Here is a 27,016-nt window from a genome sequence, read left to right as displayed (position 1 = left end):
TTTGGAGGAAATATGACATTAAAATTTAGTTGCATTAATATTTTTTTTTTTCGTAAAAATATTTTTTATGTTCCGCCTTTTGTTTGTGTGAAAGGAAACTGTAAAAGTGTTGAACGTTGTTGATGTTAACATAAAAACAAAAAAAAAAAAAAAAAAAAAGATTACGTAAAAGCTACTTAAAAGCATGGACTGACTGTCTTTTCTTGTGGGAAGTGAGTGGCAGAATGCTTAAGTGGGTGTTAACTAAAGGTCAACGCAAGGGAAGAGACAAAATACATACAAAAGCTAATTCAAAATCGTAATTGAATAACAAGTGGAAGGCAAACATGAAGAAAGCATAAAAACTGTGTAGAAGTGGATTAGAAAATGGCCAGTAAAAATGCTATGCGGCATGGGAGGAATAGAAATTGGAAAAATAATGTTAATATGAAAATTTATGTTTTGCGTTTATTGTTTTTGTTTGGCTAAAAGACTTTAAGTTAACCGCATATTTTAAGAAATGCTAGGGTAATAGAAAACGACATCCCCCGTGATCCGTATGGTTATTTAATGCTCTTATTTAGTTTTACGTATACTTGACAGCGCCAGTCCAAAATAAATTTTAATTGAATCGGGTCAGATGATATCTCAGAACAATATATCTGCATCATCTGCAGTACTCGGTTTCAGTATAAAAAGAACTCATTACTTACGTCATGATCACCAGCAGGCATAGTTCCAATGTTCTGGAGATCTGCAATCTTCAAAGTCAAAAGACCGATTCCCACCACTACTTATTGACAGCTGAAATACGTACAAGACTCGATGCAATTAAGAAACGGCACACAGTGGCACAAGGAAAGTTTGCAGTCTAAAAGCTGCTCTCTAAACATACAATGATCAGTACGCCTGAAGTACACACGGATCTCACACCCACTCACTGAGGGCAATCGTCCACATGACCATGTACCCGCACAGTGGGAGCATGATATCATGGGATTCCAGCGGGACTGACAAAATTACTGATATGATGTGGTATGCCGCGCTGCTTAAAAAAAAAGACGCTGACTTTACGATGCACATGAATGCTGCAACGCTAGAGCGTGTTCGTGAACTAATAGCCAAACTAAATGGCAATAGTGTCCAAACCCCAGCTAAGAATAACAATGCGTCGTGTTATCACGGAAAAGCTGTGGAGCTGTTCAAAGACAGAGGCGTTGTGATGGTTGGAAGCATGCATTACCTTCTATGCCAAATATTGTCAAATGTCTTCATATAAAAGTTAGAGTGTGCATTGCTCAATCCACATGAAAGGCGTTACCGCAAAGCTGCCCTAATTGCCGTGTAACAAGCCTGCCTATTATTGCATATACGGTTTTATCTAGTGTACTGTGTAAAAAAAAGGAAGAAAGCCCAATGTTAACAAACTGAATGGACTTTATCAGTGCGGCTTTAGGTCTTATAGTTTTACTTTCTACCAGACCTTCACAATGCGCCAGCTCTTGTAGAAAACTCACGATAAGAAAACTAACGCTCCACATCTTTTTGGGAACGTCAAAGCAGCCTGTATGTCAACTAGTCACTAGTTCCGTATTAGATAGTAAATGACTTCTCCGATCCATTCGGAATCAAACGAGGCTTTATACAAAGCTCATGTGCTTTCTTTAATTTATTTAATGCTAGAGAAGATAACTCCAGAAGTAGAGCTAAACCGTGATGGCGTAATCTATTATAGCGTACAATTGATGGCATGTGTTGATGATATTGATATTATTGGAATTAACAAAGATGTTGTGAGCTTTGGCTCCTCTTGATTAGAGGAAAAAAGTTGTTCTTGTGGTAAATGAGGACAGGACGAAGTAGTTGCTATTGTCCAAAGAAAAATGTGGGAATTCGCTGTTATTGTAGACGGCTATGCGCAAATTCAATACCGAGAAGATCAGCGTTTATGTGGTAGCCAGAATTATCAGCGGAAACTATGTCGGCTTAGAAATCGAACGAAGAATAACTCTTGCCAACAAGTGCTTCTTCGGACTGAGTAGGCCATTGAAAAGGAAAGTGCTCTCTGGACGATTAAAAATCACGCTCCATAAGTCGCTTATCACTAGTCTCCTGATGTGTGGTTCGGAACCATGTACGGCATCGAGAGAAGATGGGATATCCCTTGAAGTGTTCGAGAAAAATTTACTCCGGAAGATTTATCGTCCTGTCCGTGATGTCGACGGTAACAAAGTGTTTCCATCGACACCTTAACTGGGAAGCAGAGAAAGACCTCCACTGAGTTGAGAGTGATAGGTGGAGGAAGATTTGATCTCTCTTAGCGCTTCCAATTGGCTTCAGTTTGGGCGAAACAGGGATAAATGATGTAACATTTTACGAAACGGCCAAATTCGTTTGGGCGTTCAAGCGCCAACTTATGTACGTATTGGAAATTATTAAGGAGAGCAATTTTGAAATCAGCAGAAATTTACGATTTGCTATGGGATGCTCGGAATATAGGTTAAGTTTTAAATTTCTTCATTTCGATTTGACATGCTGCGTGCAGTACGTAAACTTATTTTCTAGATAATATGTTATACATACGAAAGTCCTGCTTATGTTATTACGTAGGTAGAAACCTGTAAATATTATGCCAGGCGCGCAATGTTCATTTTCATCTATGTAAACCTCATACTAATAAACAAAATCTGAAAAATACTCGAAAAAATTGCATATAATTTTTGTGTGCACTTCTCAAATTGGCATTTCGCTATGTTTTTTTTAACGTGGTACTCATATGTAGTTATGTTCGTTGATGAAATCTCTAATGGCTTTGATGGCGCCAATTGTAATGGCAATTGTGGTTGCTTATTGCTCTGTGGACGAAACGCGATGTTTTTGGGTGTTAGTGTGCAACGGCGTGGAAATGATTGAAAATTACTTGCGCTACCAAATGATCACCATGACAATATTGACAATTTGTAAAATGAAATAAGATGAAATTGCTTTGGGAAACCTCAATAAAGTGAAACAAATGAGGACGTGGGTAATAAAGGTAGTAAAAGTGTATGGTGATGTACATTTACATTTACATTTAACGAATATGTCTTAAATAATAATCAGTTTTTTAGAAACATGTCCCAATAACCATTGCCGTTCGTTTACACCTTGCAATTTTTCCCTAATATCAATCATGAAATAAACTTCAGAAAACAGAAAAAATTTTTCTTGTAGAGTGGTGCTATTCATCGTTAAAAAATTTATTACAATCGGAAAAAATTGATAAATTTTAATAAAAAACGTATAACTTTTTGATAACAAATCGATAAATTTTTGATAAAAAAATCAATAACTTTTCTATAGATAATAGAAAACTTTTTGATTAAAAATCGATACCTTTTCGATAAAAAATAATCTTCTAGATAACAAATTGATACCTTTTATCGAAAACTTTTCTATTATAAATGACTAATTTTACGATAGTAAATCGATAAATTTTCCGATAAAAATTGGTAATATTCCGATAATAAATTGACAACTTTGTAATATCGTGTCGAGAAATTTTAGATAGCATATCGTTAACTTTTCGATAACAAGCCAATAACTTGTCGATTAAATAAATATATAACTTATCGCAAAATTTTTTATAGATAACAAATTTATAACACTTCGGTAAAAAGTCAATATCTCTTTCATAACGGATGGGAGTGCCACGAAATCCCAAAAAAAAAAAAAAAATACCCAAACACAAAATCCCCAAAGAAAAAAAAAAAAATACCCAAACACATAATCCCCAAATTCAAAATCCCCAAAATCAAAATCCCCAAAATCAAGATCCTCAAAATCAAAATTCCCAAACACAAAATCCCAGTGCTATGATAAACATCATGCCGTGTAAAAAATAGCAATATCTCTTTCGTCTTTCATTCATATTTATGTATGTATAACTATATATTCACGTTTTGGCAATACATATTTTTATTTATCCATATATAGGACGCTAGTCCCTCTAATTCTAACAAACTAACAGAAGCGTGTACTACGCAGAAGGACATCACCGTGGCCGCAGCCACGGTTATACCACCCATGCGGACTTGGCATGGCGTAGCCCGGGGTTATGTTTTATAAGCGCGGCCGAAGGCCCCCTATGCAGAAAGTTGGTACGAATTATTAGCCTTTTTTGGTCGCAGCGATTTTAAACCTAATTTGAATTTATTTCACACATATAATGGGGATTTTGTGTTGAAGATTATGAGTTTGGGGATTTTGATTTTGGGGATTTTGATTTTGATGATTTTGATTTGGGGATTTTGTTTTGGGGATTTTGATTTTGGGGATAACGTGGTAGACCCATAACGGATCGATACGACAAGAAAGGGTTAAAGAAATACTACATACTCCTTCCCGGAAAGACTTCAATTAATTCGAAAAAAATTGAATTCATACTTAAATATGAAACAATAAGCAAACAAATTCAATGACTACACTTCGAAAGCAACAACAACCAGCAGAATACAACTAAACAAGAACAGGTGTATCCCCGTCAGCAGTAAATGAATTTTGATGATTGTGTGACATACCGGCACCAACGCAATTCAATGTTTTAAATTGCTTTAAGTTTCAAAGCCTGCTTTGATAATTTTGCGTTGTTTTTTTGGAGCCAAACCGATCCAAAAATATTTTGGGTAAGTACCATTGCTTGCGTGAAATGCTGGTATCAATGCAGCTTAAAATTTTGATTTCAAGGAGTGCTATGAGTATTTTCTGCGTTTTTCTATTTAAATCGATTAAGTTCTTGTAGTGAGCCCGCCCGACCCAAGGAAATGTCGTCGTGAGTCATACATAGCCAAAAGAGCCATTGCGTGCGCATACTTTCTGTCATACACTTACTTGAGATATTAATGTTAAAATATCCTATGTACAAGTGCAAACGAAAAAAAAAATTTTTTGTATTTTTTGTCAAACATAGAAGAAAACTTATAATCCCGTAACTGATTAATTCTTTGTTATTGCCAATATTGGTGTACGTATCCAAGAGTATATCTCTTCTTCACGTGCTTGTAAATACTATACCAAAGTTTTTTAGTACTGTAGCCTAAAGTCATACCACAATGAAATGGCAGCGACTGCAAGTGGCTTAAGATTATACTTAGCAATCGGTTCGTGAACTTAAAGGCCCAAACTCATTCGACTTTTGCGTCGTTTTGGCGTTTCCGTTTCGTCAACAGCTGACTTTGAACACACACGTTTTTACTGTTATGTTCTTAATCAGCAGGTAATATATGGGAGGGCCAAAGCAACAACAAAAGTGTTCAAAACTTAGGTTTTCCCAGGCGCAGTCAATCCCTTATTCCAAACTACTGAATTGTACGCAAAATCCATTAATTCCTATTTTTTTTATTTATTTGAAAAATATATCCATACTAATGGGACAAAATTGGTTATTTTTAAAATGAAATCAATGTAAGTTAATTAAAATTTGAGTTTCTGTTCATTATAGGAAGCGACACCAACACCAAAGCGACGCAAAATTCAAATGAGTTCTTGCCTTAAGATCTAGCTGATTTTACCTTAGTTAATAATATTAAATTAAAAATAAATAAAAACTATAATATATTATATAATAAAAAATAAATTAAAGTAATAATAGAGTGCTGGTCTTACTAATGGAATGCGCCAGATACAAGTGACTAAAAATTTAACATAAACTCAAGGAAAACACGTCTCCTTCATAAAACTGTAAGTCTCAGAACATATACACATTTTTTATGCATGCAAGCGCACCGATAGTCGTACTCTCCGCTGTTTTGTTGGAAATAAAGGGCCAGAGATATACGGAAAACTAGGAGCAAATGCGCCATTTTTATTACTAATACACAAAGTGGTTATTAAAACAAAGCATATGATATTGATGTTTAAGTTGAAAGTGGTATATTTTAGGGCTTTTTCGCTGCACATTTTTGTACGTGATTGCGTATTATAAAAATTCATGAGCTTAGCACCAATTATTTAATTATTATAAGCCGGTGTTAAGCTCATGAATTCTTGAAATATTAAATTGAAATTAAAAATTGCAAAAAAAGTTTAACAAAATAGAATAAAATAAAATAAGATGAAATCGAGTAACATAAAATAGAAAAAATGAAAAAATTTAACAAAATTAATTTTCAATCGACATGTTATCAACTTAATATCGAAAAGTTATTGATTATGAAAATTTTTCGGTATGGTATTAAAAAGATACTACTTGTTTTCTGAAACTTACATATATGTTATCGAGGTGCTACCAATTAGTTATTGGCGTGTTATCGATTTTATTTTTAAAAGTGTATTGATTTGGAATCGAAAATTTATGTATTTTTTATCGAAAATGTATGGATTTATTATCGGGGTGTTACCAATTTTTCATCGTAGTGTTATCGGTTAGCTAACGACATATGAAGCAGATACCGATCAGTACCAAGCCGATAAGAAATCAATAAAAATACTCCGAAAAACTGACACTAAATCGAAAACTGGACGATAATAAATCGCAATCTATGATAATCCGACAATTAAACAATGTCTTGACGTTATCATTATTTACCGATAAGAAGCCGACGAAGCTCCTCTCAAAAAGTCAGAGAATTTTTGTTTCCGATAAAGTTATCGTGGTTGTGGGTTAAAAGCAACCTTTGAGCGAGCTCACGTTAGCTTCAACAGTTTAGAGTCTTAGAAGAATATATGTATGCTAACACATTTAACTTCAGGAGAATTTAATATACACGCATTTTTTTTAAACAAGGTTGCTCTTTTGCAGAGGTTTGACTAGCTCTCTGAGTGCATTCCCGCTATGAAAAGCTTCTCGGCGTAAGCTCATAGCAAACACCTTTCGGGAAAAAAGGGAAAAAATATATAGGTTAGCCAGTTCGTACATAAACAAAAAAGAACAGCACAGAGCCGTGGTCGTCACTTTTCTGCTAAATAAAATGCCATTAGATTTTTAAAATCATAGCTTTTACTGAAATTTGCTTTAAGATATTCGAATTTAGAGGCAGATATTAAATATTGCAACAATAATTATAAATATGTAATGTTATCAAATATCTTTTACTATAACAGTAGAAAATGCTTATGCAAGAATAAATAAAATTCAATAATAACTGAAAAGTAAATCTAAGAAATAAATATTCGATATCAAACAACACAAAAAACGAGAAACTTAATAAATCATACAGACAGGCACTCAGGGTGCTTGTTAAAGCAACAGTTGACGGGTAGAAATAACGGTACCACTAAATATAAAGAAAAAACAAATCAAACTGTTGACATCAATATTGTGACAGTGACAAGGATAAATATTTGGGAAATAGCTTGGCAGAAAGTGCTTCATATAAAAATTTAACAGCTACAAAATAAATGGCAGGTAATGTGAAGCCGAACACTGGAAAAAAGCGCAAAGAATCAACACCGAAATACTCAGTAATTCAATAACAGGGAAGAAGCTATTTGTTCCTTAAGCTTCATATTAAGCGATGTTTCCAACAAAAAAAAAAAAAAAAAAAGTCGGAAAAGGATTTTCAAAGTGCAAATGTTTTATTGTGATAGATGCGATACAACCAAATTTGTTTGCGTTACAGAAATACTTAAGTGTGGTTGGTGTAGAGCAAGAGGACAATTTGTTTGTGTAGAACGAAAAAAGCAGATACAATGTAAATTGCATTTGTAATTTTTATAAGAGAGCAGGCACTTTACAAAACATTTAATTAAATGTTACAAATGATAAAAAATTATTATCTCATACTACCTATAATAAACTGGATAGTATGGAAATGTTTAGAAATTAATATTTTCAAAAAAGGGGTAAACTTAACACTCTCATTAGAGATGAGATGGTGAATTTTTTTTTTTTTTCAAAATTTGGTAAATTCTGTGATCGACTCCAGGAAGAAGAGTTAAAACCAAAGTTTAGAAAAAAAAGAGAAAGGTGTAATCCCCTCGAGGCTATTATATGCATACATTTTCATTTTAAGCTCACATTTCTATAGTGAATGTAAAGAGATCCTCAAAATATGTCAACTGAAATTAAATAAGGCTTTCGTTGTTGTCCCTGAAGCACCAAAAACACTACCTAGAAGATGGAAAGCGTACGGTGACAGTGATATTTCCTTTTTAGGTATATTTCTGTTACTCGCGGTCTACAGCATGTATACGTGTCAGCACGACTGCTGTTGGAGTGGTGTGATAAGACAACGTGGCATCTTCTACCTCTCTCGCTTGTCTGTAAAAAAATCAGCACATTTTCCTTGAGAGTGGTAAAAACGCACATACAAGCATCAGATACCTAGCAGCACATCACTTCTTTACAGCACCTTCCTCTGGGAGGGATTTTTAGTTAATCAGCGCCTCGCATAATAAATATATATTACACTCTTGTTTACGTAGGCATGACTGCTTCGTCTGTCTTAGTTGATTGCTCATGTCCAATCCTGAACTAATCCTGCTAGTTCAGGTCAGCTGGTTATTGCGACTATTACTTCAGCAAGACTTTTTCTTTAGTATTAGATAACATTTTTTTGTGATAAATTGGTTACGTAGCATGACTTCTTGGAGTATTTCGAAGAACATTATAGGGCTTTGAACGTATTCTTTCAGACCAGGACGTAAGTCGAGACCTAGGGGATGCAAATTTAGTAAATTAAAGTATATATCTGGATAACGTCTTGAAATGGGAGTTTATGATATGTATACGTTTTTGCTAACGGCATGAGTAAACCGGAATGTAAGTATAGGCATGTAACGGCATGTAAGCGGAATGTAAGCGTTAGGTAAATGCAAGCGTAGGCGTAGTCTTTGGAAGGGCAGCTTTATATGGGAGAATAAAATGTAAGTATAGGCATTCTGTGTGGTATCGATAAACCATATGGGGAGTACAAAATGTAGACGTAAGAGTAGTCACTACATTGCGGCGAAATGTGGAAACAATATAGCATGGGTCAAAACCGTACGGAATGTTATCAATTAGCGAATGAGTCGTTCACCGTTTGTTGTCGTTTTGTTTTCGAACGGTTTTAGGCGTGTAGTCAATTTCTTATCGACGAACTATCGGTTTGCTATAGATGTGTTATCGTCCGGGTAGAAACGAGTTATTGTATTTGTTATCAAAATGCTCAAAATTTGCTATAACTGTGTTAGGTTAACCATGTGTTACCGTTTTTCTATCAAGGCGTTACCGGGTTAATGTCGAAAAGTCATTATTTTCTGTCAAAAAGTTATCGATCTTTTATCTTAAATTTATCGATATATTATTAATAACTTAACGATATGTTATTAAATAATTATCAATTTATTATCGAAATGCTATCGATATCTTATCGAAAATTTAAAGATTTTATATAAGAAAATTATCGATGATTTGTGGGAAATTATCGATAAGTTATCTTATTATATCGAAAAGCTGTTGATAAGTAATATAAATTTTCCCTTACTTATGGCATGATTTGGTAATAAAATCTATTGATTTGCAATCAAAAAGTTATCGATTTTATATCGAAAAGCTATCGGCTTCTTATGTTAGTAATAAACATTTGGTACCGTTGTTTTATTGAGCTATTATTGATGATTCATCGGCTTAGTAAGATATACATACCGTTAAAACTTAACTTTAACGATAAGAAGCCCACGATGCTCTTGAAAAGCCCTATTTTGATTTAACTTAAGCCTTTCTAGTTAACTTGAAAACGTTTGTCTTAGCTTCATCTCGATTACAATTGTGCTGAAAATTCAAATGTATAGTCTTTTGCGCATTGTATATATACTCACTCATGGAAACGAAATAAAATATATGAATTGCTATTTCGCGAATTATGTTTGTATCCTTCGTCAGCATATGAACACAATTATTTAAAAATTTTCGCCTTATGGTCATGTATCAACTTGTTCAAACATATCCGGCAGCAGCAGCAATTAGGTCAAGCGATTACACTAACACGTGATATAACCAACTAAAATTTATACAGAAACAACAAAGCTCATTGATGTTGGACTTAGCAGCCATTGACATATTTGTGTAGGAATATTAGTCGCTAGATTGCATTGGTTTTATTGTGCGCTCGATTTCAATTTCCGCGAATCAAAATACGTACATACACATAAACGTATCTACGTACGTACAACCACATAACAATATTTGAAAGGTTCACGGTATTACGGTTTTATTGAATCAGAAATTTGTACGTTTCCCGGATGCCATATGTACGTGATTAGGAATAGACGAGCATTACAGATTCGTTTACATACAAAGAAACAAGCGGAGGACTGCAAAAGAACGATTAACAGATTTTTGGTTTGTTGGTTTATTGGTCGTTCTGTGCCGTTTCATTTTGTTTGGTTTCATGTGGCTAGCTTATAGACTTTTGCACACATATGTTTCTATGTAGGTTTGTACGCTTGCGCGCATGCATGAGGGCAAGCAGGTCGCATAGCAGGGATTCGAGTCTAATAAGTTTCAAAAGCTGTTGATGTATCGATTTGCATAGTTAGCAAATAAAGAGTTGGGTATGTTTTGCTCAAGTCATTTAATCTAGTCTGAAAATTGGGGTTGAATTTTTGTATGCATTTCAAGGCATTTTTTCCAAAAAGTTTCTTAGAACGTTCCTCAATACAAAGCGTAAGCAAATTTTTTTTATAAGGACGGAAATCTGAAACACCCTTGAGGAAACAAGTTGTCAAAAATCAATGGAAATTTCGAATGACTTGTACCTTGTTTGGCTAAAATTGAATAAGTTGAAACACTTCATATTCAAAGAAATTCAGAGTACCCTTAATAAAATATTGGAAATTGTCTAATACTTTTTCGGATTTTGGTACTTTTTTCGAAAACCTTTTTGAAATTTGTTTGAAAAACTTTAATTTCAAAATTTGTAGAGGTTTTTAACTAAAAATATCCAAAATAAAAAAAAATAAAAAAAAAAATAATCAAGGAAATTTCAAAAATCTCCCAGTTATTTTAATTTTCGTATTTTGCCCTAGTATATCACTAATTCTAATGCAGTAATGTGCCATAAATATATTGTAAACTTCATTATGATTAAACCTTTAAACAATATTATTTAAAAAGGCATATTATAGGTATGATATCATGTTTCTGCGAAGTTACAATATGACATCAACCGATTTGAATTAACTGCTTTCGAAATTTCTAAAGTGTATTGATCTAAATGTTAATAAGCCCATGCCCTTTTGCATTTGACTAAATTTATAGTTAGCGCAATTCAATCAATCCAGTCGCTAAGTTCCAGCAATTTTGGAAATATTTGCTTATGTATTTTCGCATTTTTTCATAATTTCGATATCGGAAAAGTAGACGTGCTTATTTCTTTCAGAAATATATTTTGAATCCACAAAAGGTTTTGTATTTTTTACCGTATTTGATGAGGATATCTCAATTGGGCTTCCAGCACAATTCAGAGCTACCGCAACCCAATAGTCAACCTCACCTACACATATGTATCACACATATATTTAGCAGGCGAGATTATGGCAAACGCATGCTCCTCATGGAATGAGAGGGTGGGCGGCGGGATGACCTAGAATGTTCAATGTGTTTATATTAAATCGTTTCGCGGATGGTCGGGCTAGTACCTTAATGGTGCTTGTTACTGGAACGCACCAGATCTATATCCAATATTTTAGAGAGACTCACTAAAGAAAAGGCGAGAAAATGTTTGTATTTCTAGTATCTACTATGCTCAATGACCGAAAAGAGATTAAGTTGTTTCTTAACTCTATCCTTAGAAAAATAGATTTTAAGTGGGCATGGTCTTCAACAGATTGTTTTATATTTACTTGGTTTATATATAGTACAGAAACCCTGCCTGCCAAAAATTCAACAAAATTGCTGATTTGGATATATGTGTTGCTAACTTTTTAAAGTTTCTTTATTAAATGTGGGCGGTGTTATACCCATTTTTCAAAATGTTTGGCAAATTTCTTTTTTTTGTGAAAAAGTCAACTCACTGATCAAATTCCATCAGTTAATGGGCCATTGTTAATGAATTATTGCACGTTTTCTATTTCGAAATTTACGATATCGAAAAAGTGGGCGGGGTTATTGTCGCATTCTCTTATTTTCAATCACAATCTATAAATTTTTATCAATACATCGGTCTTTGGTAATGTAGTTTTTCTATTTTTATACTCAGCTTAGCATAGCTCACAGAGCATATTAACTTTGTTCGCATAACGGTAATCCCTAACGGCATAAATTAACCGAGACAGATATAGACTTCTATATATCAAAATGATCTGGCCGAAAAAAGAAATTCATTTAGCCATGTCCCTCCGTCTCTCCGGCCGTTCTTAAACACGATAACTTGAGTAAATTATGAGGTAGCTTGATGAAATTTGGTATGTGGATTCCTGGGCGCTCATCTCAGATCGCTGTTTATCTGGAACGAAATCGAACTACAACCACGCCCACTTTTTCGTTATCGAAAATTTTGAAAAACCGAAAAAGTGCGATAATTTATTACTAGAGATGGATAAAGTGGTGAAACTTAGTTGGTGCGTTGACCTTATCACGCAAAATAGAAAGTTAATAAAATTTTGGACAATAGGCGTGGCACCGCCCACTTTAGGTGTAAGGTAATTTAAAAGTTTCGCAAGCTCTAATTTCGCAGTCGTTGAAGATATTATGACGAAATTTGGCAGGCAAGTTAGTTCTATTACTATATGTGTGCTAAACAAAAATTAGCAAAATCGGATGACGACAACGCCCACTTAAAAAATTTTTTTTTAAGTCAAATTTTAACAAAAAATTTAATATCTTTACAGTATATAAGTAAATTATGTCAAAGTTCAACTCCAGTAATGATATGGTGCAACCAAATACAAAAGTAAAAGGAAATTTCAAAATGGGCGTGGCTCCGCCCTTTTCATTTAATTCATCTAGAATAATTTTGAGGCCATAAGTCGAACAAAAATTCACCAATCCTTGTGAAATTTGGTAGATACATAGATTCAATGACGATAACGGTTTTCTGGGAAAATGGGCGAAATCGGTTGAAGCCACGCCCAGTTTTTATACACAGCCGACCGTCTGTCCTTTCGCTCGGCCGTCAATACGATAACTTGAGCAAAAATCTATATATCTTTACTACACTTTGTTCACGTACTTATCTGAAGTCACTTTATCGTGGTATAAAATTTGGCCGAAATACGAATATGACCACGCCCACTTTTTCGATATCGAAAATTGCGAAAAATTAAAAAAAGCCATAATTCTATACCAGATACGAAAAAAGGGATGAAACGTGGTAATTGTATTGCTTTATTGACGCAAAAAATAACTTTGGAAAAAACTTTGTATAATGGGTGTCACACCTACCATATTAAGTAGAAGAAAATGAAAAAGTTATGCAGGGCGAAATCAAAAGCCCTTGGAATCTTCTGGAACAATATCGTGGCACTACATATATAAATAAATTAGCGGTAGCCGACATATGATATTCTGGGTCATCTTGGTCGACCAAAAATATCTCGAAAACACCTTCACATATACAACTAAGGGCCACTCCCTTTTAAAACCCTCACTAGTACCTTTAATTTCATACCCATATCGTAAAACACACATTCTAGAGTTACCCTGGTTCACCTTTATAGCGATATCCCGAAATGGCGTCTACCTATAGAACAATGGCGCACTCCCTTTTAAAATACTCTTTAATACCTTCCATTTGAAACCCATGTCATACAAACAAATTCCAGCGTTACCCTAGGTTCATTTTGCTAAATGGTGATTTTCCCTTATTTTGTCTTCAAATCTCTCAGCTGAGTATGTAATGTTCGGTTACACCCGAACTTAGCCTTCCTTACTTGTTCCAAATATTGATAACTAAAAAGTGGGCGTGTTTATCGTTTGACGTCGTTTTTTTGCTGTACAAATATATTCTGGGTTCAAATAAGAAAGTATAGCCAATTCCATAAATATAGATATTTTGAATTGTTATCAATTTATCGCATCAGTAGAAAACCCGATTCAAGGACATAATCAAATACAAATTTTTTTCGATGCTGTTAATTTTGGTAACAATAACTACGTATCTCGATTTTGCTATGCCATTACATTCAACCGTTATTCAATCAAATTTATAGTACACTTGTGTTCAAGTACACGCTGGGTATAACAAGTTGCAAATATAGTGATTGAGCGCGTTATATTTAATCCCCTCCCATTTTTTTCGCCTACGTAAGCATGTGTATGTTCCATTATATATTCTCGAGCTCGTTAACCATAGTTGGTTTTTCGTTCTCTCATATGAACATTGTAATCTATGCACTACTCGGTGTTTCGTCTATGTGCATAGAGTTTGGCATTGACCAACAAATTAATTAACGCAAACCAAAAATCCCTCAAATACATCGAACAAATACTGAAACGAAATAAAGCAAATCAATGGATACTTAATATGAACGCCTTTATATCTCATTTGCATAACGTGTACCCGTTCGACAGTTTTGTTATGTTCTCTGCAAAATTTTTTTTATAATTTTCCGACTTATGGGCTTGAGGAAGATATAAACTTTATGGCAGCAATTTTAAGGCAAATGGCGTTTCATAAGATTCACTTGACGGCCACTGACAGTTTTATTATGCTGAGATGGATATCGGTCCATATTTATGACCGACGCGCTTTTTCAGAACAAATTTATTGGCTTCTTTTCGTTAACAATCAATCCCGACAAGTTATTGTTTTACTACTGGCCTACTATCCAAAGGGAATGGTTGCCATCGGTTATTGGTTTGTTGTGGGCATCTTATCGCCGAATCACCGATTTCTTTTGGTTCTTCATCGGCTTGATAAAGGACGGGACACAGACGTGCTACCTTTTTCTTGTCGAAATTCTAGCGGTATGTGGTTCACAATAAACCAACGTCTCGTCGATAAAAATCGATAGCACATTTATGACAAGTTGGTAACACTCCGATAAAAAAATTGGAAATTTATCAATATCAAATATAAAAAAATTTTATTTTAAACTGATAACTTTTCGAAAAGCTGAAGGACTAGCTATCATCCAATCAACAAGGCTTCAGGACTGGGAAATGCACATTGGGCGCAATCGAATATGTCCTTACTAACGTAATGTTAGCAAAGCAACCAACTAATCAATCAGAGCAAGTTGTTCTCCTTGCAACCGTACAGAGAACAGCTAGCCTAAGTGCAGCCTCCACTTGTCGCACTTTATCAGAACCAGCCAAATAAGCGATTACCAAAACAATACCAAAGACACATTAGGAAACAAGGTTATGGGAAGCAAAAAGCAGACAAATTAAAAGTCCGTGTTAAAGATAGCAGAAAGGAAATATTTAGGCCGTAAAAAAAACGGTTCAAAAATAAACAACGAGTGAGAAGGACAGCGGAAATTATCATATAACTCTAAGCCTGAAGCACAGAAGCTCCATTAGGGTAAAGTGCTACAAATGCTCTCTAGACATTGGTACTTTCAAAAATACCCGGACTGGATAAAAAAAGGTTGGGGAACCTAAGTGTATTTGGGACGAAGCATGAACCGACACACTATAGAGAAAATAGTCGCCTATTATCAAAAATGCTTCAACGCACCTATAAGAAATTAATTATACTCATTGAAATGCTTTATTAAAAGCTTCGCCGAAAGAGGGAATGTTTTAAGTCAGGGCCAAAGAACGAAAGCGGCAACCTTGTAACCGAAGTCCAAAGAGTACTTAGGTGAACTGGGGAACCGTTTTCTGCTCTCTTAAACCAGTGCCAGTGATGTACCGAATAGGGATGGTGAACCCGATCCCGTGGGTGCTGATGGATTACCTCAATGGCGAGGAGTGCATGTCCGAAGATTGAAATTTAAGAGTTCTTTGGCAATTCCGTCTTCTTTATATCGCATATAAGGTCCTGTCTAGAGTGCTGTGCGAAATATTGAAGCACGCCTGTGCAAAATGATGCGAAGCAATATCAGTTAAAATGACCTATCCGAGCTGTTCTAAACTGAACGAGGTTTCAGACATGGTGACCGCTATTATGCGATTTCTTTAATTTTAAGCTGAAGAATATAATACTAGCTGTAGAACTTAACCACTCTGGAAAAACGTGTAGTAACTTGCATAAGCTTACGACATTGATATCATGGGCCCTAGCATTCATGCCGTAAGTTTAGCTTACTCAAAACTGGAAGAAAACGCAGAAAATGTGGATTTGAGAGTGAATGAAGACAAAAAGAATTGTCTGCTGTAATCGAGCAAAGAGTCTGTGTATTTGCGCCATGGCAAAGCCACTGCTGACAGCCATAATTTCGAATAAGAAATTTTATTTGGGGGAACCAGCAATAATACAAACAACAACATCAGCTCTGAAATCCCTCGAAAAACCATTCTTACCAATATATGCTACTTTGGACTACGTAGGCAATTGAAAAGTAAAATACTCTTTTTGCAAACGAAAATCATGCTCTACAAATCTACCCGTCCTGCTCTATGGTGCCGAAGCATAAGACATAACAACATGAAGCGGATCTGAGCGTGCTTCAGAGAAAACTTCTTGGAAGGATTTATATATGGATCTCTTACATAGCCGATATCGAATACCGAATAAAATTAAATGGTTTTTGTTCCTCTGTAGCTCAGCAGTCTAAGGTTTCCATGGTCAACAAACCACTGCTTTACAACGACTCGATATAAACAGATATGCTAAGAAACGGAAAGGAGTGGAAAAAATACAGCAACTTCATACAAACCACACTCAGAATAACGGCGTGGGTGGGGAGGGGGGAAGCACAAAACGCCCTTGTAGAACACAACCCTCAAGTTATGCGAAAGTGGTTCCGTGTGGACGACCCTTTCAAATGAGGTGGTTTTCAAAACACGGACACATGTTCGCTGCGACGGCAGCAATTTCGGTGCGTTAGGCATTTTTCATTCTAAATCAAAAAAAAAAAAAAAATGCCCAAGCTAAAACAGTGTCTTTGGATGTAATCTCATATTTTTTAAAAGAATTACTTTCAAAGGGTTATTGCTCCGTTTCCGGTTGAAATTTCTTATTTTCCTACAGGGAACTCACAAAACTTTCATTTATGCGCTTATGTTACGGCCTACATACATACAAGTGTATTTAAACCTGTGTTTGCATTTACTTACGGGTTTATTCGCGGTATTATTTATTATTTAAAACATACGCAAATACTCAAATCCATATCAAAGCGCATATGTTTGTATTTGTATAGCTTACATTTGCAAATGTTTAAAGCTGTTTTAGTCTTATTTTAGTATTCCACATTTGGTGAACTAATTTTACGTTTCACTTAACACGAAATGCACAAACAGATTGTGGGAATTTGTTGGCTTGCCCTGATTAGCAAGCATTCGTAGCAATTATATGTTGATATAAATGAATGTGTGTAACACGTATTTAATGCGACCACACATATACTTATGTTAGTACATACCCAGCAAACATTCGGTGTCAAAAAGTGTCATAAAAGATAATTGAATGGTAGCGCTTACACTCGTTATGAGCTCATTTAAAAGCCCGATAATCATGTATGAAAATTAATCTTACAAACGCCGCTCCATATGAGCCTTACTTCGTACATTAAGTGTGCCTGACCGGAATCGAGTCTGATCAGATACTTAAACAGGATCTCAATCAGACCCCCAAATAGGAGTATTATCTTAAAAAGTTCATAATTTACTTCTTATGCCACTCTTTTTGTATTAATTTCGCACCAGATACTCTTGGCTAAGCTTCTGGCTTTGGGTTTTCATTCCACATTTTTGAAGTGGATTGCGTCGTATCTTTCAAATAGACAATGCGTTGTTGAAATAGACAACGCCACGTCCCAGCCCTTCATTGCTTCCTCTGGGGTCCCGCAAGGAAGTATTCTAGGGCCTCTATTTTTTATATTATTTATAAATGATATCGGCTCATGCTTCGCTTTTGCGGAATACTTGTTGTATGCAGATGATTTGAAAATTTTCGCCACCATAAAGAGTTCTCGTGACTCTGAAAGGCTGCAACCGGACCTCCTCAATGTTGAAAACTGGTGTTGTCTAAATTGTCTTACTCTTAACATCAAAAAGTGTTTTCACGTGACTTTTTCTAAATCGGCTAATGTTCTACGGACTTCATATAGTATTGCGGGCTGTGCCCTGGAATCCGTTGAGGAAATTAAAGACTTGGGTGTATTTTTTGACGCGAAATTTGGTTTCGCTAACCAAGTTAACTACGTTATTACTCGGTCTTATGCCATGCTATCGTTCATTCGTAGAAATTGTTCAGCTTTCACTAACCCTCACACCCTCAAGTCTCTTTATTGCTCTTTTGTCAGATCGAGACTGGAGTATGCTGCTATAATTTGGAGACCATACAATACTAGTCCCTCTAATCGTATCGAGAGAGTTAAAAAAGTTTTTTTACGTTTTGCTCTCCGTTCTTTGAATTTTTCTGATCCTTTGCCATCATATGAATCGAGATGTCTTTTAATTGAACTGAGTACGCTTGTAAATAGACGAGCCATCTTATCGTGCTCGTTTATCATTGGCTTAATTTCTGGAGCTGTTGACTGTCCATCGCTCTTGGAAAAAATTCAGTTCAGTTAGGGGCGATTTTATTTTATAGGTCGCTTTTTACTAATATATGTATTATGTGTTCCTAATATGAGCAACACAAATACAATTTTTTTAAATATTTCGATTCGTGCGCCACCTATCGGAGTTTTTTTCTAACTACTGCATTGTCATCGGGTTCTGAACTATATTCCAAGCTTCAAGCTTTTAGCTTATCGGGGATTTACTTAAATATTAATTACAAAATTCGTTCACAACGGTCAATTCAAGCTAAATAAAACCGTTTAACACAGTTCTCGGCAGGTACTCATTCTGAGCAGACGTGTTTTGTTTACTCTCGATATTCTGTTGAAGCTTTCGTTTGCCGTTTGATTAGCGAACACGTGTTTGATTTGTAAACCTGTTTTTCTCAAATTTTTCCCATACAAGTGTATTAAAAACCAGTGTTTGCTAAGTGAAAACTGAAAAAATGGCCCCCGGGCCACCAAATCTCGGGGATAATAGGTTTGCACTGCTTGCCTTAGATCCCCAACCAAAAAGAAAAAAACTACGTATACCCCTATGGTATATCCGAAATTACCAGACATTAAAAAAGAAAACCCTAAATTTCTTACAGTTCGTGCTACTGACACAAACACATCCCTTGCTAAATACTCGTGTTTTGCTGTATATAAAGCATTGGAATCAATCAGTAAGGAAATTCTTTCGATCTCGGAACTAAGGGACGGAAATCTTTTGCTTTTAGTAAAAAGTCAGCAAATAGCCGACAAATTTTTATCAGCGAAAAAGCTCCCTGGTGTGTATCAAATAGAAGTGAGTTATCATGAAAATTTAAACAGTTCAAAGGGAACAATTTATGCTCCCTGCTTAAACTATGAGGAAGATAAAGAAATCGTAGAAAATATGAAATCACAAGGTGTTGTTTCCGTGTACAAATTTACAAAAACAATCGACAACGAAATCAAACCCACTGGAGTTGTACTCCTTACTTTCAACCTCTACAAGCTTCCTGACCAAGTTGAGGTATCTTGGAGGAGCGCAAAAGTTAGACCTTATTATCCTAACCCTATGAGGTGTAAAACCTGTCAGCTTTTGGGGCATACAACCAAACGCTGTACTAATTCTCCAGCCTGTCAAACTTGCAGCCTACCTCCTCACACTCCTCCATGTTCACGTACTTTATGTGTAAACTGCTCAGGTAACCATCCATCCTCTTCTAACGCATGCCCTAAGTACACGCAGTCAAAAGAAATACTGAAAATCAAATGCCAAAATAAATGTACAATGCGAGAGGCACTTAAACTTTACAAACAGCAAACTCCCACAATACTCAACTCATTTTTCGCTGATGTCGTGAGAGTACAGCAAAACAACAACGAAAATATTGCTACTAAAACCCTTCCCTCTTTACCCGAATACATATCAAACACACAGCCAACGTCACCTTTACCAAATTCTCCTTTGAACATCCAATCACATGCACACACCAATTCAATCAACCTCACAACAGAAAATAACAACCAACAAGTAAATAACCTCCAAAAACCAATTGTCGACTCACTCTATATTACTTCCAACAATTTTTCCAAAAACACCTCAAATTTAAACAGTCTCACTTTACAAAAAAATAACAATCCACAAGAAAATAACCAACAACCTAACTTATCATCTGAAACAAATTCAATCACCTTCGATTCTTTATCACAAACATTCTTCAAGACACCTCTACACTTAGATTCCACTCTCTCTCAAGTTCTTGCACAAGCCCAAAACTTCCAAACTCAACAAATTCCACAAATTTCAACAGCAGCTACTGTTGTCACATCAATAAGCAATACAAATCCAAATCACACACATCATAATTATGATATACAATGTATGTCAGATGATGACCAACAATAATTTAACTAATAATTGCCACAAAAAACCTCCCATGTTCAAAATCTTGCAATGGAACATGAAAGGTTTTTACAACAACTATACTGAGTTAGAACTTTTAATAAAAGAGCAATCCCCAAGTTTTATTGCTCTCCAGGAAACTCAGTTGGCTGTTGGTAAACCCGCACCTGTTCCTAAACAATACCAAAGTTTTTTTCATAATCTACCCATTAACAAACAGAATAAACAAGGTATCGCGGTTCTATTTCGAAAGAACGTTCCGCACAAGCAAATCCATATAAACTCAAATATTTCCGTCCTTGCAATAGAAATTTCTCTTAACTTTAAGTTTACTATTATATCTTTGTACATACCCCCGCATCAAAACTTCACTCGATGCGAATTAACCAACATAATAAATTGTGTCCCGAACCCCGTAATAATGCTTGGAGATTTCAATGCGTGGAGTTCCCTCTGGGGCTCACATAGTTGTAACAAACGTGGTGAGATATTGGAAGATTTGATTCTTTCGGAAAATCTTACAGTACTAAACGACAAAAAACCTACACACTTCTCCACGCACAACTCATTTACTACCATAGATTTAACAATATGTTCTACAAATATAGCTCCAAAATTATCCACCAACACACTAGATGGGCTATTCGGCAGCGATCATTACCCGGTCATTACCGTGCTGCAGCATAATTCAGGCAACACTACACCCGCCTACCCCAGGTTTTTAACAGACAAAGCCAATTGGGAAAGTTTTCAGAAGATAGCCTTAAAACTTGCTAGCGAGTCGCCCATTTCTGGCAATATTAATCAAGAAGCAGCCTCAATTACTAAAATCATCCGCACCGCAGCCCATTACTCAATCCCCCAAACAGCCAGAAAGATACACCAGAAAAGGGTACCTTAATGGACGGATGAGCTTTCTAAATTACGTAACGAAAAAAAGATCCTTTGGGCAGAATTTAAAAGAGATAGATCTGACATTAACTTAGCTAACTATAAAAAAGCGAACGCCTTATTCAGGAAAAAATCAAAACTAGCAATAAGAGACGCTTTAAATAAACTCTCAGAAAAAATTGACCACAGAACAAATACAAAGAATGCTTGGGCAGATATCAGAAAGCTCTCCGGCTCCTACTACCAAACTAATATTCCTCTCGTTAATAGCCCTAATGGTCCCATCCTTCACTCCATAGACATAGCCAACCACTTTTCAGCAGTTTGGTCGAATTATTCATCGGACACAAACTTTGACTCTTCTTTTATATCAGCAAAGAAAGAATGCATAAACAAATTTAATAACCACAGCAATGGAGTTGCGGAATCCGCTGACTTTAAAATCCACCCCACCGAGTTAGAATCCGCTCTCGCTACTATGACTGGTAAAACTCCAGGTGCCGATAGAATTTCTTATCCGATGCTTCAGCATCTTCCCAGTAGTTTAAAGCTAAGAATAGCACAATTATATAACAACATATTATTAAAGGGAATTTATCCACAAGCTTGGAAAAACGCAATAATAGTACCAATACCAAAATCGACTAACATTTCGACAGAAGTCCTAGGTTATAGACCGATCTCGCTTTTATGCTGTCTTGGTAAACTATTGGAAAAAATAATGGCGAAAGGCATATCCTGGTACGCTTCAAAACACAACTTTATAAGCCCGCAACAAATCGCATTCAAACAAGGCCAAGGCACTATCGATGGCTTACTCCTGTTCGATAATCATATTTCTTCCGCACTTTCCAACAGCAATCATGTTTCGTGTTTAAGCTTCGACTTTGAGAAAGCTTTTGACCGTGTAGGTATACATGTAGTTCTTCGTGAAATAGAAAAATGGAACATAAGACCAGCGATACTTACCTTTGTAAAAAATCTTCTTGTAAACCGCAAGTTCAAAACCAAAGTAAATTCCACACTATCTGAAATGTACGATTTACACAATGGGATACCTCAAGGATCTCCCTTGTCAGTAGTTTTGTTTAGTATTGCATTTAACGAAGTAAGCAACATTATTGTTAAATATAAAAACATTTCACATATTTGCTATGCCGATGATGTTCTGCTCTTTACAAAAATAAACGATCTAAACGTAGCAAAAAAAGATTTTCACGATATCCTTTCTGATATCTCAAACTGGTCTAGAAGTTCAGGCTCTAATATTAATATAGATAAATGCAGTACTCTCCATATTTGCCGTAAGCACAAATGTAGTAATATAAGTCTAAGTTATAATAATGTAAATATCACAAATGCAAATAGTCTTAAATTTTTGGGTATTATCTTTGACAAAAGATACACCTTTAAAGATCACTGTTTGTACCTAAGAAAACAGCTGGCTGCCAGGTTAAACATTATCAAGTATTTAACCTCAAAACACTGCCTGATTAACATCTCCACCATGGTTAATGTTACAAAAGCCTTTATCCTATCGAAGATAGATTATGGTCTTCCAATATATGGACACTGTGCAAAGAGCAACATAAAGCATCTCTACGCACCTTATCACTCAGCCGTCTGTCGGAGCATCAGAGCATTTCCAAGGTCACCCACCAGATTTGTACTTGCGGAGGCTGGCTTACCTACGATCGAAGAGAGAACTGAGCTTAACACCACAAAACTTATATCAAAACTTTTTCTCTGTAACAACATCGTACTATACCAAACGGTTATTGCTGAAATCAGTCGCAATCGTCCACTTAGGCGAAAGTCAGTAATATCCAGATGCATAGAATACGCGAAAGAGCTTGGAATCAACGACCCAGTACTAAACCAAACAGATACATTTTCACCATGGTCTCTGAATAAGTCATCCTTTATCTTAGAACTTAGTAAATATGCAAAAGAGACAACTAGTTCAACCGTTTACCAAAAACTGTTCGCCGAAACTCTATCTCACTTCCTCCCAGTTTGGCATACCATATTCACGGATGATTCCAAGACTGGTGACTACACTTCGTTTGCAGTAGTAAAATCCTGTGGTGAAACTTTAATGGCAGGCCATCTACCTCACTTTTCTTCCATCTACACAGCGGAAGCTGTAGCGATCTTAAAAGCAATCGATCTTGCTCAAAGCCTCTTTTCTAAAACAATAATATGCACGGACAGCATGTCAACTATAATGTCTATACTAAACACCTCGAACGAAAACTACGTCATATCCTGCATCCGAAATAAGCTAATCGAAAACTCGAATACAATAAAAGTTATGTGGGTCCCTGGACATAGGGAAATCAGAGGAAATGAGCTTGCGGACCAGCGAGCCAAATTAGCTGGAAGAGAGCCATTGACCACCTTTCAATTTATTGTAAAAAGGGATTTATATAAGTACTTTGTGGCACAACAAAGAAAGACACAAACAGCTGACTGGAAATCTATTCAACACCACTACATACAATTTAATGATAATAGAAGCAAACCAGAATACCCGCCTTTATGTAGGTGCAACGACATCAAAGCCTTCGTCCGCCTTCGCCTAGGACACATTGCAGCCACACATGCATACAAACTCGCAGGGCAAAACCCACCATGTTGCCAATTCTGTTCTGCAACACCCCTAACGACCACGCATCTGCTCAACGAATGCACTTATTTTTCCACCACAAGAAACAAGATATTTAATCATAGCAGTCCCACTGAGTTGCTAAAAACGCCTACTTTAGATAACATTGAAAAAATCGCAACATATCTAACACTTACAAATTTAAGAAAATTAATATAAATATGTAGTACACAAGATTGTCGATGTAAAACCTGTTAACTTTTACCACTTGATAAATATGTATAGATATATATAACCTCATACACCTAGCATAAGCATTGACACTTTATACCAGCGAGCCGGAGGCCCTGTCAGCCAGCGCTCCTCTCTTAGTGTAATAACAATTGTATTATTGTTCCACTTTTCTTAAAAAAATAAATAAATAAATAAAACCGTTTAAAAAAGAGGAAGCATACTGCGAGGCTCTCTGACAAAGTACGATATTTAAAATGGACCCCTTTAAGGGGGGCATATCTACGTCAGCGCTAATCTAAGACATACAGATACGCGAAGCAGCAACCGTGGTACACACTGAAGCCAATTTGTTGTTAACCCTGAAATGTCCAAAATACGTGCAAAAATTGTTGGCAGGCGGATGAATAAAAAGTTTCTAGGCGAAGGGTCCATGAAAGGAAAAGCGTCCATACCGACTTACATATATTATATATAAATTAAAATTGAGCGAATAATTTTCCAAAATAAATTATTAATATCTGTTCTGAAGTTTCTTTGTTTGCTGAGTCATAAGATTCATATATGATCATATTTTTGTTGGACATTTTTCTTTTCATATATTCGTGACTCACATCGGATCTCTTAGTTATAAGCGCACCTAGGATGCTTGTGGGGTAAACATTCAAAAAGGTAGTATTTTAATTTGAGCTTTGCTGTTGATATCGATATATAGATTAGATTAGTTCAGTGAATAAACAAAATAATATTGGTTTCTATAAACACTTGGTTAGAGCGTAAATATTGGAAATCTATAATCGGAAAATACTAGAGGGCATACACATAGAACTTGGGATATATAAATGTTCAGACATTTGCCTCTATGAAATTTTGCATGCAGATAAAAAACGGGGTATCCTGACTACTCAGGAATTAGTTACTTACTTACTTACTTAATTGTTCGAATTTTCTTTTTTTGGAAACATATTTGAAATAAATTTACGCAGTTTTATTAACTTATTTATTTAATTGGCTCTTAAACATTTAAACTGTTATGGCCGTCAAACAAGGCATGCCAGTTGCTTCTTCGCTCTGAAAGCTGGCGCCAATTGAAAATTTTCCTCCTAGTTCTTCCAGCGGAGTGGAGGCCGCCCTCTTCCTCTACTTCCTTAGGCGGGTTCCAAAAATAATACTTTTTAGCCGCAGCATCATATTTCATGTCATTTTCATAACATGGCCAAGTCAGCTAAGCTTCTGCGTTTTAATTCGCTTGACTATGTTAAAGTCTGTATAAAGCTCGTACTGCTCATCATTAAACTGTCTTCGGTACTTGCCATGGCCAACGCGTAGAGGTCCATAAATCTTTCGAACAACTTTTCTCGCGATCACTACCAGAGCCGCCTGATCTGATATTGTCATGGTCCATTCTTCTGCACATATAGCCGGACGGTTATGATAAGTGCCCTGTAGAGCATGATTTGCCGAGAGAGCACTTTACTTTGTCATTGCCCACCTTTTATGTACAGAATTCGGAAACAAAGTTTAATTACCAAAAATTGATAAAATATTGCGACTACTATTTTCATGTTCGCTTCTAGTTTGTAAGCGAGGTGCCTCCTTGAATTTGTGGCACACTAAATTTGTTTTTGTTTTTCATTCAATAATATGCTTAAAAAGGGGGAAAAATTCTGAATATAAAATAATCTTAATCCATATGTATGGAGTTTAATTAACTGGAATCATCACTGTTGACATGTTTTGTGTGATTTAAGGGAGGTTATTGCCACTTTCGTTCAAATAATTCATAGCATTGACGGGTATAAAAGATGCCGACACATGGAAATTGAGAGAGATGAGTTGAAACTGAACTCCATGTTCATCTGTTTATCTGCCTTCATTCATGTGTCTATTTGTTGATTGATTGTTTGTATTGAATGGCATTAATCAACTAATAAAATTATAATATGTACATACATTGATTGACACCACAATTAGGATTTTGTAAATTAAGCCAATATGTGACGGATTATGTTAAGCTTTGATTTGATTATAATGAGATACGAATTAGTTTTCTGATACGTGAATGTTGCTAAAATGCTTAGTTACTCAAAAAATAAAAATCAGTCACGAGTATATTAAATTTAATTAAAAAATATTGAATGTTCTTTCATAACATTGATTAAGTGTAAATACCGCACTTTTCGCAATATTTTGAGGTTAAATAATTCTTTAAAAAAACACAGCCTTTAAAATCAATATGCCCAGATATTATGGCCATTTCAGTGCTTAAACGCCTTGACGATGAGAGAGCAAACTACCTGAAAAACGTTTTAAACTTGCCGTTGTAGTCATTCTCCATTGCTGAAAAATTAAAAATAGCGAGCACAATTCCACTACTAAAGCCTAAAAAAAAAACAACGAGCGGGAGTTATATCGACCGTTATCACTCTTCTCGCTAGTAGCGATGACGTTGGAAACCATCCTGCTCCATAAATCTACTGCGAATCTCTGCTTAGCCACCCATGAGCTATGAGCAGTGAACAATCACCGCACTAGACGTCTTAAACACTCACATATACTACTTACCAAACCAGCAAAAATCGCATCATAAACCTGTGCTTGTGGCACTTGAACTCTTAAAAGCTTTAGACACAGTCAATTACGCCACGCTTATCCCCTTTGTCTGATTAGTTGGCAAATTTTAGTTAAATTTAGGAGCGAAACCTCAGTACCGAAGAGAATACTAAGAGGTGCAACAGGGTGGTATCCTTTACCAGTTCTTATTTAATTTTTTAATATCAAAGCTGTATTTCTCATCAGGAAGAGTTGCTTTCATTTCCTATACCGAAAACCGCATGATAAAAGCAATAGGA

At 35.7% G+C, this 27,016-nt stretch overlaps 1 protein-coding gene across 1 annotated transcript in view; it reads left to right on the top strand.

Annotated features, from left to right (window-relative positions):
- The window catches only part of kek6 (kekkon 6), a 661,827-nt gene that overhangs the window by 128,402 nt on the left and 506,409 nt on the right, over positions 1–27,016 (top strand). The gene's annotated exons all lie outside the window — the stretch shown is intronic.

The sequence above is a fragment of the Eurosta solidaginis genome, chromosome 4 (genome assembly GCF_040869045.1).
Source record: "Eurosta solidaginis isolate ZX-2024a chromosome 4, ASM4086904v1, whole genome shotgun sequence".
Classification (NCBI taxonomy): domain Eukaryota; kingdom Metazoa; phylum Arthropoda; class Insecta; order Diptera; family Tephritidae; genus Eurosta; species Eurosta solidaginis.
Note: the sequence above shows the minus strand (reverse complement) of the source record. Positions and strands in the feature narration are given on the sequence as shown.